The sequence below is a fragment of the Pinus tabuliformis genome, chromosome J, assembly GCF_031772625.1.
Source record: "Pinus tabuliformis cultivar Carrire ecotype Pingquan chromosome J, CPIR1, whole genome shotgun sequence".
Taxonomy (NCBI): Eukaryota; Viridiplantae; Streptophyta; class Pinopsida; order Pinales; family Pinaceae; genus Pinus; species Pinus tabuliformis.
In genome coordinates this window covers 590,141,905-590,162,438 of record NC_142295.1, presented here as the reverse complement: position 1 = coordinate 590,162,438, position 20,534 = coordinate 590,141,905, and the positions used below count along the sequence as shown (strand labels likewise).

At 36.6% G+C, this 20,534-nt stretch overlaps 2 pseudogenes; both read right to left on the bottom strand.

Annotated features, from left to right (window-relative positions):
• Positions 1–825: 825 nt before the first annotated feature.
• LOC149228368 (pachytene checkpoint protein 2 homolog pseudogene) lies at positions 826–15,432 on the bottom strand (annotated as a pseudogene).
• A 293-nt stretch (positions 15,433–15,725) lies between these two features.
• The window catches only part of LOC149228367 (pachytene checkpoint protein 2 homolog pseudogene), a 131,364-nt pseudogene continuing 126,555 nt past the window's right edge, over positions 15,726–20,534 (bottom strand).

The window sequence follows — 20,534 nt, the reverse complement described above, 5'->3', positions numbered from 1 at the left end:
ACTCATCCTTCATCAATATTCATCCTTTCTGCCTTGTAATTTTTTTGAGGCCAACATGGCTCCTCATCCTTCTTCTTTAACTCAATTAATTCAGAAACCTTGTCCATTTAATGCAAACCAACTAGCTTGCAATGGATGTCATAAATCAATTCAAATTTCATGCTACAAGGAAACCTTGATATATCCCAAGCAAGTAACCTCCACAGATCTGGAATCCTTATCCCTTGACTCAAGCATTATTTTATCAGTATTTACATTGCACACATAAGTGTACAATATTCAAGGTTTTCACATGCCTCTAGCTCCTTAAGGACAAAACAGTTATCTAATTCTAGCCCTAGCTCAAGCACTAAAGTCCTTTACAAATGAGGCATGAGGGTATATTTATAGAAGTGAGGTGACCTTTCACCTACCATGAAATTTCATATGCCCTCGTGACTCTTCAACTCCTCAATGACTCTTTCACTCTTAATAAATTTTACAATCATATGGAATTGTACATGATCTTAATATTTGATATTTTATGACAATATAATATTTAAAATATTACAAGAGGAAATGCCACAAGCTTTGAGGTGGCAGCTTATAGGAGGAATGTTGGACTTTGTGATTCCCTTTGATGATATAACCATATCCTTGGGTGTCCTTGATTCTAGTTAAATTATCCAGTGATTATTGTTGATAAAGATCACACACCCTTGCAACAATTATCCCAACAATTATGATCCTTGGAGAAACCCACTTAGCTAATTAGTTTTAGAAAATGTGGAAACCAACAAGATATCATTTCATCCTCTACCATCACTCCCAAATCTCAACAATGACCTAGCCCACATGCTCATCAATATACATAGGCAGAACTAAAATTTCTACTCTGATAAGTTCCTAAAGATAGGACCTATGTATCTCATAATGTGCTTGAACTGTATGATGTCCAATATATGATTTAATATCTACTCTATCAATCAATGCAATATAAATAATTGTTGTTATATTTGAAGTTGTTATAAAAAAAAAATTGGATCAGTATTTCAGTCAGCCTGACTGAGTTAACAAAGCATTAATAACCCTTATAGAGTTAAAAGGCGTTGGGCCAGATAATGTTGCTTGTCTTGCAACAGTCAGGCTTTCCATCCCATTAAAATAATAACCAAATCTTCTTCCACTATTTCATGAATATTTTAGAAATTATTTGTCACGAGTTTAACACTCTTAGAAAACCATTTGCCGAAGACTGAATGGGAATTAATATTAACCAAATTTGGTTGAGAATATCATGTATTTAGTTAAACTAAAAGTTTATGTGTTAATGCTTTGCATAAAGAGGTATTTTCTGTGTCAGGAGGACCATGCAAGAGAAAAATATGGTTCCATGATATTAAACATGGATTTACCCTTTTCTCTAAGAAAAGAAGAGCATTTTCAGAGTATATCAGCACGATTTTTTTACATCAGAGTCATAAATTAACCTTCCCATAGTCCTTCAAATTATTTTGCAGCATGAATTCATTCTTGAAAACTAGAAATTTCCTCCTCGCCTTCTGTTCCCTCACCATGTCCATATTCATTAAGTTGATATACATACACTATTGGTGTAACTTGAAAAAACAAAAGCATTTATTTGTTGTCTATCCTCCCATTTGTGCCACATGAATGTTGCAAACATTATCCAAAAGAAAAGGTTCATATTTTCTAGTTCCTTGGTGCACTTAGAATATCTGGAATGATCTGGAAATAGAGAAGCCACTTTCATGGCACACATATGCATAATTTCTCTATGACTCTTTCTTTAGTCGCATATCTTATTTACGATGGAATTATAACCTAAAATTGTGACTTGTGACCAAGGATGCCAATCTAACATTCTTATCACATCTTTAAAATCACATTCCATCCAATTAAAGTTTAAAATCATGGTTGGTTAATGAGATGGACTGATACATAATGGTTTTAACTCATGAATTTTATCAAAAATACATGCGACTGTACTCAGTGAATAAGGTTAGGTCAAGGTTTCATTTGTGTAAGAGTTTAGTCGAGAAAGGAATTGCATGTCAAGGTTACACGCCAAGAGGAGAAAAAGGATAGGTGTATGGAAGATATAAGTATTTCAAGGCAAGGGAAAATGAATCAATAAGATGTCAGTGAATAAGACAAAAAATAATGATGGCATGTGAGGGGCCATAGTGAATGAAAAAATGTGACTTGGATTTGTCACATGCAATGGAGGGAGTGTTAATCACAGTTTAGGAGTCTAGAGATAGTTGCAATTTGAGGTTCTATTCTCATTGCAAATTGTCAATGCAATTTGTGAGAGGTTTCATATGTTATTCGCAGATTCATTCCCTAACTCCATTGAGGCCTAATGATGCAATTTGTGACATCCAAGATAGAGGTCTCAAGACTAGTTTCTAATCACATATGTATAGTGCAGAGGTTTTATGATTTTTCATATGTAACTCTAACATTTATCCACTAATTTTGGGATCGGAAATCATTTGGCAGCTCATTGCTTTCCCACATTTCAATATTGTCGTTCTGATACCAAAGAAGTTTTTTTCTATTTACATTTTTCCTTGAATCCTTCTTGTCATTTTGGTTCTCGAAGGGGTCATAATATGTGATGTCATAATCCCTTACACAACACTCTTTATACAACCGAAGCTCTTCCATACTACCATGTGCCACACTTAAATCAGTATTTATCCTAGAAATGTTCATGTTATGATTGTTTTAAAAGTTCCTCCTTTTAGTAGGGATTTTTTCGTATTCCACATTTTGAATTTCAACACCCATAACCTATAGCTACAAAGGATTCCCATCATGGAAGAGAGTTTTGAATTGGAATTCCCAATTCCTCTTCCGCTTATGGAATTTTATCTGACATGTTATATTATAGAACCATAATCTAAGTGTTATAAAATCTAGATTTCTGTAATGTCATCATAATATTTTTCTTGGCTTTGCATTGTCAAATGGAACAACTTTAAAACTTCCTTAGAGTTTTCAACACAAGATACACCATGGCTTGAGAAAATCATACAAGTGCTAAAAGATCTGTTAGTGTCAGTCTTTCCAGCCTTCCTCCAGTGATCAAATATGCTCTTACAAAGTGGTCTCAGAGTGTCAAGGTCAAATTTTGTCATTTCAAAGAGTTTTCAAGCAAAATTTGGTCACTAGGCATTAGGTCTAGGGTTTGCTTTCACTCTTTGCAAAGTTGCCCAAATGCCAATCTATGTCATTATTCCGCTGAGTCTATCATCATTCATAGGGTTTTCATTATCATATCAGTGTCTAATGAGTCATTTTACACCTTGTTCATGCTTCAGTTGCACCCAGGCAAGATCATTTCCTTCTCCTAGGGTTTTGAAGGCAATTTCTCTTGGACGGTCAAATCATCAGCAAAACTTGTTTCCAGATGTTCATACACCTTACCATATCCTTAAAGTACCTTATCAAATGCTTCCCATCCCTTAGATCCGCCAAATTCCTCATTTTTGCACAAACCCTAGTTTCTAGCTACAATCTGGCAATTTTCTAGGTTTGGCCTGTGTTTTGCCCTTTTTGACCCCTTCCCCTCACTCAATCTCTGAGATTCCACTTTCCCCTGATTCCTAACATCCCTCCCCACTCCCAAAAATTTCCCCAAGAATTTAGAAGCCCCCTATCCCCTTCATTTCGCTTCATTTCGACAAAATTCCTTGTTTCACACATCGGGACAAGTCGCACTCAAATGATGTTCCAGAGCAATAAAAGATGAATTTTGGAAAACTGAGAGAGGTTTTTGTCCACAACATGCCAAATAAGAAAAACCTCCTTCACTTTTTGCACAGGTGTCATGGTTTTAGAGAAATGTCAAAATTACAATCGCCGGATCCAAGGCGGTTGGCCAAGGCACAAAAAAGGAGAAAGAGGCCCGATCCCCTCCGTATCTTGGCTGAGGCTTCACTCAAAAATCATGGCACTCAATAGCCTAGCCACAGCTCAAATCCCAAAAAATTTTGAGAATTTTGGGTAATTTTGGCATTTTTTGGAAATTTACAGGTTTTGGCTCCTCAACGGGTCTCACCCCCGGTGAGACCCTTTGTCATGGCAGCTCCTTTTTGCAAAAACTCAGCATTTCTAGATTTTTCATGCAAAGTTACATATGCCTATGGATGGACTTGAGTTTTTATGAAGTTTTGGGCCTCCAAAAGGTCAAAATACATGCAAAATTTGACTTTCTGCCCCTTTTTTGAGTTGCAGAAACCAGTCTTGGGAGAATTACGTTTTGATAGGGAAAATGACCTCCAAATCCAAAAATTCCAGTTGGGTTGGAAAGTATACTCACAGAACTTTCCAACGAGCTATCCTGCACCCAATTCTGACACTTGAAAGTGCCTCAAACAGAGCTCCAAAGGGGCGCGACCCGTTGATCAGGGGGGCGCGACCCGTTGAGCAGATTTTGCCAGAATTGACTTGTTCAGCCCAGAAAACGCAGATTTGACTCTTTTTGACTTTTTGAGGTTAATGATGGTCCTCTTCGATGTAATTGTGACACCTTTTAGATACTTTTACTCTTGTTTAACACTTCTAGAAGATTCATTTATGTAAAGGGTAAAAATTGAATGTATGAACTGGTTTCCAAGTTTATAGAGGCAAGTTGTTTTGACTGCCTATTTTCTAGTGTCTAGTTTAGAAGTTGTTGAAACAGCTCCTAGGATAGTGAGCTCGACCCATGGAGGAAGGGAAAGAGGTTAGATCATCTATATTATGTACTTTCTTGCTCATTTTCATGGTTGGACTTTTGAGGGAGAAGCTATCATTGTATTATTTCACTGTATCTCTGCAATTTTTGGCTAAGGAAGACCAGGGTTTTGCAGTCCTTTTTGGGATTCTTGTGGTTTCATGTATTGATGGAGTGCTTCTTAATGTTATTGTAAGTGTGTTATGTGATTCATCTCCTTTCTTTCCTTCTGCATATTAAACAAATGAAGTGTTAAAGTAAGAATTCATGCTTGCCATGCTCTGCTTTTAAATTTGTTTAATTTCTATGTTTTCTACTGTTTAAGGAGAATTCAAAGTATTATTTGCTCTCCTTAGCTCCTCACCGGTCTTTTCCATCCACTCACCTCAAACAAAAGCATCAATACGGACTCCTATCTCGCCCCAAAGAACCCCCTGCAGAAACTGTGTCAAATCCCCGCACCCAAAATTGCAATTCCTCAATTTGCCACCAAAAACCCAAAAAACCCCAAATCAACCTTTTTGATCAGTTTACTAGCCTAATATCAGTGTTACCTTGTTGGTCATCTCATCCCATTGAAGATCTGTCGAGATTGACCGGAGAGAGCCTTCTCCTGCCCCGTAGGGCTAGCTACGAGGCTAAATGGTTTGATGTTGCCTTGAGGTTTGCCTTTCTCAGCCTGAGGTGAAATTTCAAGCGCTAACATACTGGCGACCATACTGGGGAGAACAACTAATCGTTTGCTCATTGATGTGTTTGTTTCATAAGTCTTAGACGGAGCCTGAAGTCATGCCAGGTAGCCTTCGAAAACGCTCTTATTTTACATCAGCGTTAGTAGATAAACGCTGCTTCAGTCAATCTCCGTGAGCTTGTGAAAACAACAATTCGATTGCATTTTACCCCAGTACATGTATCAAGTTCAGATCTGATTGTTGATAGTGGACAACGATCAGACACTGACAAGGCTGAAATCATTCACTGGCGACTCCTTCACTAAAAACTCCAAAGATCAATGCTTCATGGTGACTTCACTGCAGCGAGATCAGTAGCTTTGAGCTTTTCAAGATGGATTGGATCGCAAGAAGATATGCTCCCCTGAGCCGAGATCACATCTCTGGTTTTCCAAATAAAGTTCCGAAGGTAGATTGGTCAAGGAATTTGCCTACATTTAATGATGACGGTAAGAAGGATGCTGCTTTACATCTAGTTAGATTTCATATGCATATTCGCAAGTTGAAGGTGGATTTTCCTGAAGATTGCTTGATGAAGATATTCCTGGACACTCTAGAGGGTAAAGCCCAATCATGGTATGAAAGTTTCCCGCCTGCCTGTATTTACTGTTTAAAGGATTTTCATGCTATGTTCATTGAAAGATATCAAGCATCTTATCCATCATTAAATTTAGTTCAAGACTGTTGCAAGCATGCCTATAGTTTTATTGAAAGCCTTGAGAAGTTTTATGAAGATGATAATTTCATGGATGAAGAGATCATGGAAGCCCTGTATGAAAAGCCGTTTCAGCAGCACATAGAAATCTTAGAGGATACTTGTCAAGATCAGCAGGTTGAAGATGGCCATATGGCTGTAATTGATGAAAGAGAAGAGCTTGTTTCAGATCTGCCCACAGAAGAAGACAACGTGCAGGGTAGCCAAGATTCAATTTTAGAATGTAATGCAGTCAACTCAGCTATTTCCGATCAAAATTCAGATCATGGTGACCAAGAATACCTTGTGTTGAATCCTATAAAGAAGAACTCGACTGTTGAGATTAGCTGGCATGAAGAAAACGAAGTTACAAATCTAAGTGCTCCCACCTCACCGGAACTAGATCTTCATGAGGAGGTCATTCAGTCAGCTCATGAACAACAAGGTGAGATCTTTGCTCAAGCAAGTGAAAAAGTTTTTCTGAATGAATTTGTGGTAGACGATATAAATGATCATCTTGTGCTTCAAGGACCATCTGAAGTTTCTTCTCTTATGATTGATGAATGTAATGAGAATCTGGCTATCATATCATATGAGGATGACTTACCATGTATTCAAACTACAAAAGATCAGATCATTCAGGATTCCATTTCAGATTCTTCCTCATATGTCTCATGTTTTGAAATGTTATTTCAAGAGGAGATCTGCTCATCTACTTTTTCAGAATTTTTTGAGGACCAGGAACATACTCTTTCCGAAGCACATGATGAAGGCATACTAGAATTTGAAGCAAAGGATACCTTGTTCTTTCAGCAGGAGGTGGCAATGTTAAGTCTTCATGTTTTCCAGGATCCAATGGTAGATTTGTTACAGTCAGCAGTGATAGTGTTTATTGCAGTGTTCAGTGATGAAGGAGACCATGGTCAACTATGTTTTTGGATGCCCAGTGATAGGTTTGTATTGTTGACCAGAAGATCTAATCAGGAGAATCAATCAAGAAGGCATCTGCTTGATTGGTTGCATTGGCATTTTGATATAGTTTGATGTATATTGTCTTGTAAGAAACAAGGTGGTTGTCATCATGATTTCAAATCTTGATGGACTGCTGCCCTTCAAATAAGCTTTGTAAGTTCTTGTTTTAGTTAAGTCAGTCATGAGTCATTTGTGTTTGGTCTATTGAGTGAGTTTTTTCAAGTTATTTCAGTTTGCCATCGAGTTGGTTTGAGTCAAGCTTCAGTTAAGTTTCAGTCAGTTTTCAGTCAAGTTTTCATTCAATAAATGTGTCAAAGTTTTGTGTCAAAGGTGTAAATAATGACTCCATCGCCCAATGGTTACAAGCACTGGTCTGCTCTCCCAGAGGTCTGAGGTTCTTGGTACCTCCAAGGAGCTACCATCCCCATTGGAGCCAATGTTAGTGTCAGTCTTTCCAGCCTTCCTCCAGTGATCAAATATGCTCTTACAAAGTGGTCTCAGAGTGTCAAGGTCAAATTTTGTCATTTCAAAGAGTTTTCAAGCAAAATTTGGTCACTAGGCATTAGGTCTAGGGTTTGCTTTCACTCTTTGCAAAGTTGCCCAAATGCCAATCTATGTCATTATTCCGCTGAGTCTATCATCATTCATAGGGTTTTCATTATCATATCAGTGTCTAATGAGTCATTTTACACCTTGTTCATGCTTCAGTTGCACCCAGGCAAGATCATTTCCTTCTCCTAGGGTTTTGAAGGCAATTTCTCTTGGACGGTCAAATCATCAGCAAAAATTGTTTCCAGATGTTCATACACCTTCCCATATCCTTAAGGTACCTTATCAAATGCTTCCCATCCCTTAGATCCGCCAAATTCCTCATTTTTGCACAAACCCTAGTTTCTAGCTACAATCTGGCAATTTTCTAGGTTTGGCCTGTGTTTTTCCCTTTTTGACCCCTTCCCCTCACTCAATCTCTGAGATTCCACTTTCCCCTGCTTCCTAACATCCCTCCCCACTCCCAAAAATTTCCCCAAGAATTTAGAAGCCCCCTATCCCCTTCATTTCGCTCCATTTCGACAAAATTCATTGTTTCACACATCGGGACAAGTCGCACTCAAATGATGTTCCAGAGCAATAAAAGATGAATTTTTGAAACCTGAGAGAGGTTTTTGTCCAAAACATGCCAAAGAATAAAAACCTCCTTCACTTTTTGCACAGGTGTCATAGTTTTAGAGAAATGTCAAAATTACAATCGTTGGATCCAAGGCGGTTGGCCAAGGCACAAAAAAGGAGAAAGAGGCCCGATCCCCTCCGTATCTTGGCTGAGGCTTCACTCAAAAATCATGGCACTCAATAGCCTAGCCACAGCTCAAATCCCAAAAAAAATTTAGAATTTTGGGTAATTTTGGCATTTTTTGGAAATTTACAGGTTTTGGCTCCTCAACGGGTCTCACCCCCGGTGAGACCATTTGTCATGGCAGCTCCTTTTTGCAAAAACTCAGCATTTCTAGATTTTTCATGCAAAGTTACATATGCCTATGGATGGAATTGAGTTTTTATGGAGTTTTGGGCCTCCAAAAGGTCAAAATACATGCAAAATTTGACTTTCTGCCCCTTTTTTGAGTTGCAGAAACCAGTCTTGGGAGAATTACGTTTTAACAGGGAAAATGACCTCCAAATCCAAAAATTCCAGTTGGGTTGGAAGGTAGACTCACAGACCTTTCCAACGAGCTATCCTGCACCCAATTCTGACACCTTCAAGTGCCTCAAACAGAGCTCCAAAGGGGCGCGACCCGTTGAGCAAGGGGGCGCGACCCGTTGAGCAGATTTTGCCAGAATTGACTTGTTCAGCCCAGAAAACGTAGATTTGACTCTTTTTGACTTTTTGAGGTTAATGATGGTCCTCTTGGATGTAATTGTGACACTTTTTAGATACTTTTACTCTTGTTTAACACTTCTAGAAGATTCATTTATGTAAAGGGTAAAAATTGAATGTATGAACTGGTTTCCAAGTTTATAGAGGCAAGTTGTTTTGACTGCCTATTTTCTAGTGTCTAGTTTAGAAGTTGTTGAAACAGCTCCTAGGATAGTGAGCTCGACCCATGGAGGAAGGGAAAGAGGTTAGATCATCTATATTATGTACTTTCTTGCTCATTTTCATGGTTGGACTTTTGAGGGAGAAGCTATCATTGTATTATTTCACTGTATCTCTGCAATTTTTGGCTAAGGAAGACCAGGGTTTTGCAGTCCTTTTTGGGATTCTTGTGGTTTCATGTATTGATGGAGTGCTTCTTAATGTTCTTGTAAGTGTGTTATGTGATTCATCTCCTTTCTTTCCTTCTGCATATTAAACAAATGAAGTGTTAAAGTAAGAATTCATGCTTGCCATGCTCTGCTTTTAAATTTGTTTAATTTCTATGTTTTCTACTGTTTAAGGAGAATTCAAAGTATTATTTGCTCTCCTTAGCTCCTCACCGGTCTTTTCCATCCACTCACCTCAAACAAAAGCATCAATACGGACTCCTATCTCGCCCCAAAGAACCCCCTGCAGAAACTGTGTCAAATCCCCGCACCCAAAATTGCAATTCCTCAATTTGCCACCAAAAACCCAGAAAACCCCAAATCAACCTTTTTGATCAGTTTACTAGCCTAATATCAGTGTTACCTTGTTGATCATCTCATCCCATTGAAGATCTGCCGAGATTGACCGGAGAGAGCCTTCTCCTGCCCTGTAGGGCTAGCTACGAGGCTAAATGGTTTGATGTTGCCTTGAGGTTTGCCTTTCTCAGCCTGAGGTGAAATTTCAAGCGCTAACAAGATCAATATGGGTTTCTATACTTGTTAAACCCATCTACCACTCTTATAGGATCTATCCCATAGTTTTCTTTCACACTTGTACACTTCATGATATTCTCAAGAAGAATTCTACAATCATCTTTAATACAATAATATGGAAATATGCCTCGGAAATCAAGTGAAAAATGTTGCCTGCCCACTTCACCTTGCAAACTACTTCAAAAATTATTACTTCTCCCACTAAAGGGAAACCAAATGTGATATAAAAAGGTGAGTTATTCCTCAGCCTCTTTCCTAGTGCCCATGGGTTTTAGTTTCTTTTGTTTGTGTTTCGTATAAATTTTCAATTCTGATTCGAAATCTTTGTTATTCAGAATATGCAAGAAAAAATTAAGAACTCTTGATGAATGAGGGTTGGTTTATCATCATTGACCTTGAAGCAATCATAGATAACTTTGTTTTCAGTTTGTACATTTCCCTTTTCATATTTTATCTCGTTGAAAATGAATCCTTCTATATCATGAAGTGAAGGGAAGCAAACATATGCAATATCTTCATCCTCCTTCATATTAAAACTCTTTGTGTTTCTTTCACAAAATCCCCATGCCTTGGAAAATATTTTGTATGAAGCGGGAACAATTCAATTTCCTTTCAAATGAAGTCTCAATAGTTAGTTAATGTAGCAAGTTGGAGGGACACCAAATCACCTTCTTCAAGCTCCAAGCTCCAATATCCTTTTTTTTTCTTGGTACACAACCTTCAAACATTCACCAGTTTTCCTTTGCAAGTCCAGCTAGATTCATTCCATTGAAATGTCAATCATTTTGCTAGGTGAAGACCACACTATCTTATTTTTCTTTGGTGGAACATATGGAGCCTCAACTAGTGCTTGGGTACACTTTTCCTTTTCTTCCCTTTGTGGTTATCTTGGAGTATTCATACAATATTATTCTTGGAAATATCATTTTGCTTGCATTACAGAGTTAATATGAAATCATCCTTTAAGATTTACTTATAATGGTGATTAACCCTCTGATATGGTTGCAACTTCGTGCAAAACCTTGGAAATACAAAAGGCACACATAAGTATAGAAAATAAATATCCTTTACCTAAACATATAGACATGGAGGAATAGTGTTGTGAGGTCCTTTGCAAAATGAATGAATGTAAAATTATATAAACCCTATTTTCAAGGATGAAGTAGGACAGGAAAGCACAGGAGAAGTGCCTCATATACATACAATCACTTGTAGCTCTGATGATAAGACTTTTTACCATTACAATAGATAGGGATATCCATTAATACCTTGAAAAGAATAGGGGGATCCAAAATTTAGATATAAAAGCTAAAAAATTTGGGTGGTGTTGTAGAAGCTATAATAATTGGTGAACCATTGGTAGAATCCAACATCTTTGCCTTAGCCCTTTCAATAGATAGATTCTTATTAATAATGAGAGAAAGTATTGAATTAGATATTGTAGGTACCACTTGGGTTACTTGACCTTTTACAGGTATGCTCTTAATTTGCCTCCTTAGCTAGATCAAGTTAGAATTCACACACTAAAATAAGAGCTCACACATGTAAGTCTTTAAAGATGATGTAGAGGGCATGAAAGAGGGTTTATGGTGTTCAAAAATTTTAAAATGGTTTTCTGGTGTTCCTCCACTTTCAGTGAGCATATTCAGTACCCTGACAAAGTCACTCAAGAAATCATAAACATTTCTTTGCTACCAGTAGGCATGTTTAATAACCTGGTGAAGTTGCTTGCATAACCTCTCTAGACAGGAAGCCTTTCTCATTCCAGCTTACCCTTCATTTAATTAGTTTTCCTTTGCATGCACTTTGGTGTAATTTATGCATTCATTGCACCAGGATGGATGAGGGATCCCTACTTATTTTATAGACAAGAGAGGTTGTTTCTTGTTTGAAAGAAACTAAAATATTTTCTAACTTATGTTTCCCTCATGTCGTACTTCCACATCTCATCTCCAACTGACCAGTGTATGGTAGACCACACAATGGAATATCAAGACCATACTAAAAACAATTCAAGTTATAGATATAGGCCTTATGAGAAAATTGGAGTTCCCCACAAATATCAGATTATATCTCGTTGTTAAGACAAAAAATTAATGTAAACGATATCAGGAAAAAGATTGCAATGCCACGGTCTACAAGAGGTTGCCTCTTGAAATGACCAAAATAATTTCACATAACCATGGACTGAGATTTTAGCACTAGGGCAAGGCAAGGTGGCTAAGAGGAGCCATATTAGGGTTTCAACATATATAAAGAGGCATATGGGAAGATCTTCATGACAGCATAGGTTTGTAAGGAATTGTGAAGAGAACATAGCTTAAATGAAATTCAAAGGCGTAATGCAAGGAACTGAATGTGGGATGAAATGAGATCAGAATGGCAGGGGAGACAAGGCTAAATGTAAGGCATTGTAAACAACAAGCAAATGCATATCAAGGAGGAGATAGTGCTAAGTGAAAAATGAATGCATGATGAAATAGAGTGAACAAAGATACATGTAATATAGGAAAATAAATGTAAGGACATAATGTTAATGCAACTAAGAGGGTCATGCCATGATATGCAACAATTCTTAAATGCAATGCAGTGAAGAGAAATGTAGTAAAATTAATGCAATATAAATGCATAATGTCAGGAAAAACTACTTGCATTTAAACGATAAATCAATGTTGGAAAGCTAACAAGAAAATACAACAGAAAACATAATGCAAAGCATGAAAATGGCTATGAAATAAAAGTGTATACATAACTATGCTAATGAGAAAACCGTAACTACTTTAAACCTAAACCCTAATTTAACCAAAAAGGAGATCTGGTCATGTGAAGTCAAAATTCCAATGTAGCCACCACACATGTTCCTGACTTGCAAAAATAAAAATGTCAAAGATTAAAACCAATATAAAGTTTTCTGCAAAAACAAAGATACTTACCTCTAAATAATGCACAAGAGCAGGAAGGTCATGCATGCTGGCAGGAAAGCATTCCATAAAATATTGTTCTAATCAGGATACAACTCTATCATGATAAATAGAATGATAAACTTGAAAACACTAAACATTTCTCCATGGTATGCACTCATTCATTTTTAACCCTAAATCAAGCACAAGAGAGATGAGATGTTGCATGTGTGTAGATGAATTGACTAAGCATGACTCTTTCAACCAATCAGCAATTCTATCATGATATTCAAAATGACCAGATTGAAAATCTTGAAAATATTTCAAAGATGAGTATTCATATCGTGTAATTATAATATGTTAAGAATCTAGTGTGGAAACCACAATATGATCTTGTTCATGGATCTTGTCAAAGACATGAGGACCTAACATAACCATCATCAAGAGTTGAAGTGCCTCACTGTCCTGAAAAACCTCTCAACCTTCAAATGGTAGATCATCGAATATTGGTGGCTTCGTAAGATCAACAAATGAATGCATATAGTCACCATCAGTTGTGACATGAAAATCATTATTAACTATATCACTGGTTTGATGAGATGTTCTAATATTGACATATTGGTTGTTCAACAGATAAGATTCTTTTGGTTTCCAAGTTGAAGGTGACTCAATCTGATGAGTCTCATGAAATAGATGAGTCATGTGGTTTCTTCCCTCGCATGTAGTGGATTTCCAACTAGAAGTAATATGGGAAATATTCTTATCCCTTTCCTCTTTGAAATGTAAGATAGCACCAACTTGTATAGGATCACAATTTGGACCAACAAGACAAGAACCTAAAGATTAAGATAATTACTAGTTTACTTGATTCATCAAATAAATTAAAGTACAAGGAGTAGTGCATAGTAGCAGATAGAAGATTAAAACATTCTCTCAAAGAAACATCACTCAAATCATAATCTTTCAAAAATGAGATTTCATCTAACAAAATAATGCATAAAATAGAATGTTGTGAAGAAACCCTAATCTGATCTACTTCAGGGATCTCACCAGGATCGTGAGAACCTGACATAACCATAAGCGAGGGATGAAGTGTCTCGCTTTCTTGATAAGTCCCTAAACTTTCAATTGTAAGTTGGTCAAGATTTGGTGGCTCGGTTAGATCAGCAATTGTATGTAGGCTACCATCATTAGTTATATTAACAAGATCATTATTGATTTCATGGAAACAATTAGAATCATTGGATTGATATTTCAAGATATAAGATTCTCCTTTTCTCATAGATTCAGTCAAAGGAATTTCATGAGTGAACTTAAAAGAGTTAGCCTTTTCCACAACTACAGGTTCTAAACCACATGAGTGATGGGAAATAATTTCATTGTTTTCCTCTTCTAGAGATGAAACCTTACTACATTATGTTTGTTCAATATCCAAGTTGTCGAAATGAGGGTCTGAAAGATTTAAAGGATTTTTTATGGTAATAGATTCATCACACAATTCAGGAAATCAAAAGTAGTTTTTTGGGGGAAAGGAAGCATCAATTCCCATGAGAAAATATTCTATAATCAAATTAGATTCCATATCTAATTTTTCAAACCTACATTTTCTTTAGAATTCAACCAGACAAAAGATGGACATCGATATCCATCATCATCTATATTAGTGAGGTCATTATCAACTAGACAATAGTTTTCAGAGCCACTGGTTTGATTAAGCATTTTGATTTTGCTGGACTGATTACTCAAAACATGAGATTCTTCATTAACCATGAGTGGAGATCCATTAACCAAAATATTTTCCTAGATGACTTGAATGAGGAAATCATCATCTTGACTCATTGAGGATTGGAAATCAGAAGGTGGATGAGAATTGTTTTCATTCTTCCTTCCTCTAGATGTAATATATTACTACCTTGTACCTAATCACTACCTCACTCAGCATAATAAGAATGAAGAGCATTTGAAACGAATACTAGCATAGGAGATTCATCTAGCATATTAAGGTACAAGGGGTTCTCAGTTGTGGGTGAAGGAGAATGCAAATAATCCCTTGAAGAAACATCACTTTCAATCAAGCCTGATTCAAAATTTTTGTTTTTCATCAATAAATCATCAACCTCCATATTATGCTCCTTGGGGTTGATTGCACATTCAGTATTATATGAAACAAGGCCTTCGCCATCTCAAGCAGGTGAAGTTGGGAGCATACTATGAGGAGATTCATGAATAGATGCTAGAATATGTTCAATGAGAATAATTTGGATCTAATTAACAAAAAGAGGGGTTTTATCAACTTGATTTCTAGTTTGTTTTATTTTAACAAGATTTATGGGAGCTTCGAAAACAAGACAATTTGGTTCATTTTCCTGCAAACTCTCTTCATTACCTAAATTATTAATGAGAAATTTCATTAGGTAATGAATCTGAAGGAGGATGAGGAATTTCACAAGCGATAATTTATTCCTCAGAGGCTTGAGACTTTTCCAGACTCACAAAAGTGGGAAAGACAAAATCAAGGATAAGATCTAGTTGATTTGTAACTTGTAGATTACCACAAATATGACTAGAATTAACATCCATTTCAATTTCAAATTGTTGTAGATAAAGGCAAACCAATTGTCAAAAACTTTCATCCAAGTACATCGAATCCACTTCTCTCTCAGGAAATTGATAACAAGTATGGACAAACCTATCAGCAAAATATTTCAATGATTCGGTGATTATTGTTGATAAATATCACACACCCTTGCAAAAACTATCCCAACAGTTATGGCCTTTGGAGCATCCTACTTAGCTAATTAGTTCTAACAAATGTGGAAACTAGTAAGATATCATTTCATTGTCTCCAAGTACTCCCAAATCTCAACAATTCCCTAGCCTGCATTCTCATCAATATCCAAAGTGAGAACTAAAATTCCTATTTTGAGAATTTCTTGAAGATAGGACCTAAGTATCTCATAACGATCTTGGAGTATAGGAGGTACAATATATGCTTTAATATATTCTCTATCAATCAATGTAATATCAATAGTTATTGTTGTGTTTGAAGCTATTAGAACAACAACGTTGGAGAAATATTTCAATATGCCTAATGGATTTAACAAAGCATTAACAATCCTTATAGAGTTAGAAGGCTCTTAGCCAGATTATGTTGCTTGTCTTGCAGCAGCTAGGCTTTCCATCTCATCAAAATAAAAACCAAATTATTCTCTTCTTCCACCATTTCATGAATTTTCTATAAAAAAATTTGTCACCAGTTTAACACTCTCATAAAACCATTTATTGAAGAGTGAATAGGAATTAATCTTAACCACTTGGTGGCTAATAATATCATGTATTCAGTCAAATTGAAATTTTATGTGCTAATTCTTTGCATAAATATGTCTTTATGTGCCAGGAGGATTGTGCAAGAGAAAAATATGGTTCCGTGATATTAAACATGGATTTACCCTTTTCTAAGAGAAAAGAAGATCACTTTCAAAGTATCTCAACAACTGGTGTTTTACACCAAAGTCATAATTTAAGCTTACCCATAATCCTTCAAATTCTTTTGCAAGAAGAAGCCATTCTTGAAAACTAGAAATTTCCTCCTTACCTTCTATTTCCTTAGCGGGTCCCTCTTCATTAAGCTTATATACATACACTACTAGTGTAACCTACCAAAAAAAAAGTATTTCTTTGTTGTTCATCCTTCCATTTTCATCACATGAATGTTGTGGACATTCTCCAAAATAAAAAGTACATCTTTACCAAGTTCTTGGTGCCTTCAAAATATCCAGAATGATTAGGAAACAAAGGAGCCTCTTTCATGGCACACATATGCCCAATTCTCTATTAAGCCAACATAGAGAGTGCCAAACACACCCTTTCCTAGATGATTTCTTTTGTTTTATTGACCTGGGGCTTCAATCTTTGTAAAATTGAAAATAACGGTCATTAAAATCACCACAATCAACAGTTGCATAAATGTTGGAAGCTCTAATGCGTTAATCTCCAATATGCATGCTTTGAGTCTTTCAACGCAAATGTTAGGAATCCTACCCACTAGCTAATTTGGAGGCGTAGCACATTTTTTGTTTGAATGTGACAATTTTATTCACTATACTATAACAATAATCTGAGGATGAAGGAGTTGAAATATTTAAATTTCAACGCAGTTGCAAAATCTAGTCACAAATTTCTATCACATCCACAGTTGCAAAAATAAAATGGTAGTGTAGTCACAATTTCTAATCTTAGTGCATTCACAACTTTAAGATAACGTTTCAGTCACATCTTTAGGCTTTAGCACACATCACATCTTAGAGCAAAAGTGCCACTGATAATTGGAAATGTGATTTGCAATGGGATTTGAGACCAAGGTTAATCACAGTTTTAGGCTCTAGTATAAGTCATATTTTCTCGTTCTAGTTTCACTGGTGATCTATAAATTGTCCTAAATATTCCACTGGATAGTTCGCCACAACAGATCTGATAATATTATATTAAAAATCTGAAATTCTACACTATTACAATTTTATTAAATTTATGGATCTGTAGATTTGCTGTTAATAGTGCATGCATGCAAATTAAAATTATGTAGAAAATGGAGAAGGGAAAAATAAAGCTCACACACACACACATAAGGCATAAAGCAATATGGTTGTAAGTACAAAGAAGTATGGCTTGTGGCCCATGGGATGCTATAGTTCACAAGTCCTCTTTGTGTTCTCTACCTCCTATCCCTCTTGGCTATTTTTTCTCAGCTATGGAACAAATGCACCTGAAAGAATGGAATGCCTCTTCCTCCTAGTGGCTTGGTTATAACATAGCCTGACAGCCTACTAGTGGTTAAGTTTGAATACCTCAACTTTAAACCAGAGTTACAATATAGACTCTTTTACACATAATCATCTGGCTAGCCCATTTTCCATGAATAATGGGGGTTGTTGCGGCATCCTCTCGAATTATGGGTGTGAAAATAGGAACGTTAACTTTTGACTGGCATAACTTTCACATGCGAATTATGATTAACATGCTTCTTGCATCATTGGAAAGATATTTGTGTGTATATTATCTTGAAAAGGTGCCACCCTGTAAGTGGAAAAATTTTACACCCAAAAAACATTGGTTGATGCCTCAAAACACTACTAGAAGGTTTCAAACCATGTTTTGCCAAACTAGGTTCCACTGCTAAAAATAGTCACATGTGTTGATTCCTCCACTTTTTACACTCTAACTACATTGATATGGGTGAAAAATAATCTAATAATCCAATTTGAATCATACCTCCCCATTTTTTGAGGCTTTTGATCCCCAAAAGCTTCTACTGAATGAGCTAAGGAAATTTCTCCTCCACCTTCTCTCTGGTGTACCATTTAGCTTTGCTTGGAAGTTTCCCTTTCAACCCAATCTGCCAAATGTCATATTACCCCTATCTTGTAATTATGGACCTCTTCTGCAAAACTGTATCTTCTTTCAACTCTATTTGAGCATTTGGTGCCAAATTCTCCATAGAAGGTAGGACATGTTCCTCTTTCTGATCTAGCATGGAAGGCTCTTAGAGTTTCAAATTATCTACATTCAAAAATGAGTAAATACACATATATGGTGGTAAAATTAGTCGATAGGCATTGTCACCAACATTTTCCAGTATCTCAAAGGGACCATATCTCAAAGCCTTGATTTTCTTATCAAGCCCCTAAAAGCTCTCCTTGTTCAACTCTAGCCATACTTTTGTCTCCCACCTTGAACGATTTCTTTGTTTTATGTTGATCACGCCTAGCCTTATAATTTTCCTACAACTTATATCGTGTCTCTTGTACTTGTATATGGATATGTCTTATATTTTCTACAAATGTTTCAACCCTCAAGGAGTCTCCTGTAAGATCTACCCTCACTCCTCCTTGCTTCCCATATGCAATGTCCAAAGGTGAAGGTGGAAAATATCCAAAATAGGTTTCAAATGGGGACTTTCCTACAGAAGTGTTGACTACTCTATTTTAAGAATGTTGTATATATACCATATTTTCATCCCAGGTCTTCAAATACTTTTGGTTGTATCCCCTTAGAAGTTACACCAAATTCTTGTTGACTACTTTTGTCTACCCATCTATCTATGGATGGAATGTTGTAGATCTCTTCAAATTTGTGTCCATCTTCTCCCACAATGTACTCCAGAATGCATTGATAAATTTTGTATCCCTGTCTGAAATGGTGCTCCTTGGTATCCAAAAGTGCACCCAAACCTATCCAAAGAATAATTTTTTTGTTTCTTTCCCAATGATGCTCTTTTTACAAGGCGTTACAACACACATCTTGTTGAACCTATGAGCTACCATGAATAGGTAGTCATGTCCCTTCCTAGTTGTTGATAAATCTCCCACAAGTTCCATGGAAATGTTTTCCTAAGGATGACTAGGTACAAGTAAGGATTGATATATACCCTATTTCCTGTCGCTAGGCTTGTTGATACAACAAAGCATGCATCCTCTTATGAACCTAGCTACCTGCTCTTGCATCTTGGGCCAATACACATACCTCTGCAAGTTTGGCATGGTATTCCCTACACCAAAGTGCCCTGCAATGCTTGAACCTCTCTAATTATCTGAAATCTTTCACCTTTAAGAATACATCACTTATCTAGCCTGTAGAGTAGCCCATCCTAGAGATGGTAATCAAAATTTTTGTCACCATCATGCACATGACTCTAACTTTGCAACTGCTGAAACACCTCCTTGAAGTCCTCATCCTCTAAATATTCTTCTTTGTATGCATCATGTAGGAATATCTCCATGTGCATAAGAGTCCCCAAAGATATGATATTTGATGTGGGTGGTATTGAAAGCATGTCATCCAACTTGTTTGTGTTTCCCTTATTGTACTTGAACACCAAATGAAATTGTTTTAGAAACCCCGTCCACCTGTAATTCCCTGTTTGTTGTAGCTTAATTTGGGCCTGCAAGTACTATAATAGCTTTTGATTTGTGTGGATTACTATCTCCTTTCCCATCAAATTGTTATGCAACCAACTCATAAAATAGAAGAAAAGATAGAGCAGTGACTTCAAAAGCAGCCTCTTCGAAGGGGCAACCTCCTTTACATTACACAAATGAACCATTCTTGGATGATAAAAATGACAAGACCTCCTTTTTATATATAGGAGTCTAAGGGGTCACCATATAGTCAAAGCCGACATAAAAATAATAATGTAAGGGTGCAAAATAACAATAGTTGGCTTCTATGGGGCACAATAATAACAATATGGCGACAACATGGGCACAACAATAACAATAAGGGGCTACAATGACAATAATAATAAGGGAATACACTAGTATTATAGGGGCCTAACATGCACCTCTCCTTCAGAAAACTGTTGTCCTCAGCGCTTGAGTAGTTCTGGATGCTTTTGTATAAAATTCGCATCCTCCCATGTGGAATCTTTAGCGGGTAAGTTCTTCCACTTGATGAGATACTCTAAAATTGATTGATTTCGTAGATATCGAGTTCTTGTTTCTGTGACTGCTTCAGGTTCCAATATGATTTTTCCTTCCTCGTCAAGTTCTGGCAATTTTGTTTGAACTAGGAGTTTGTCACCTATAACCTTCTTTAAGCATGAAACATGGAAAACTAGCTGCACTCGAGAAGCTGTAGGAAGCTCCAATTTATATGCCATAGTACCAATCTTTTGCAACACCTTATAC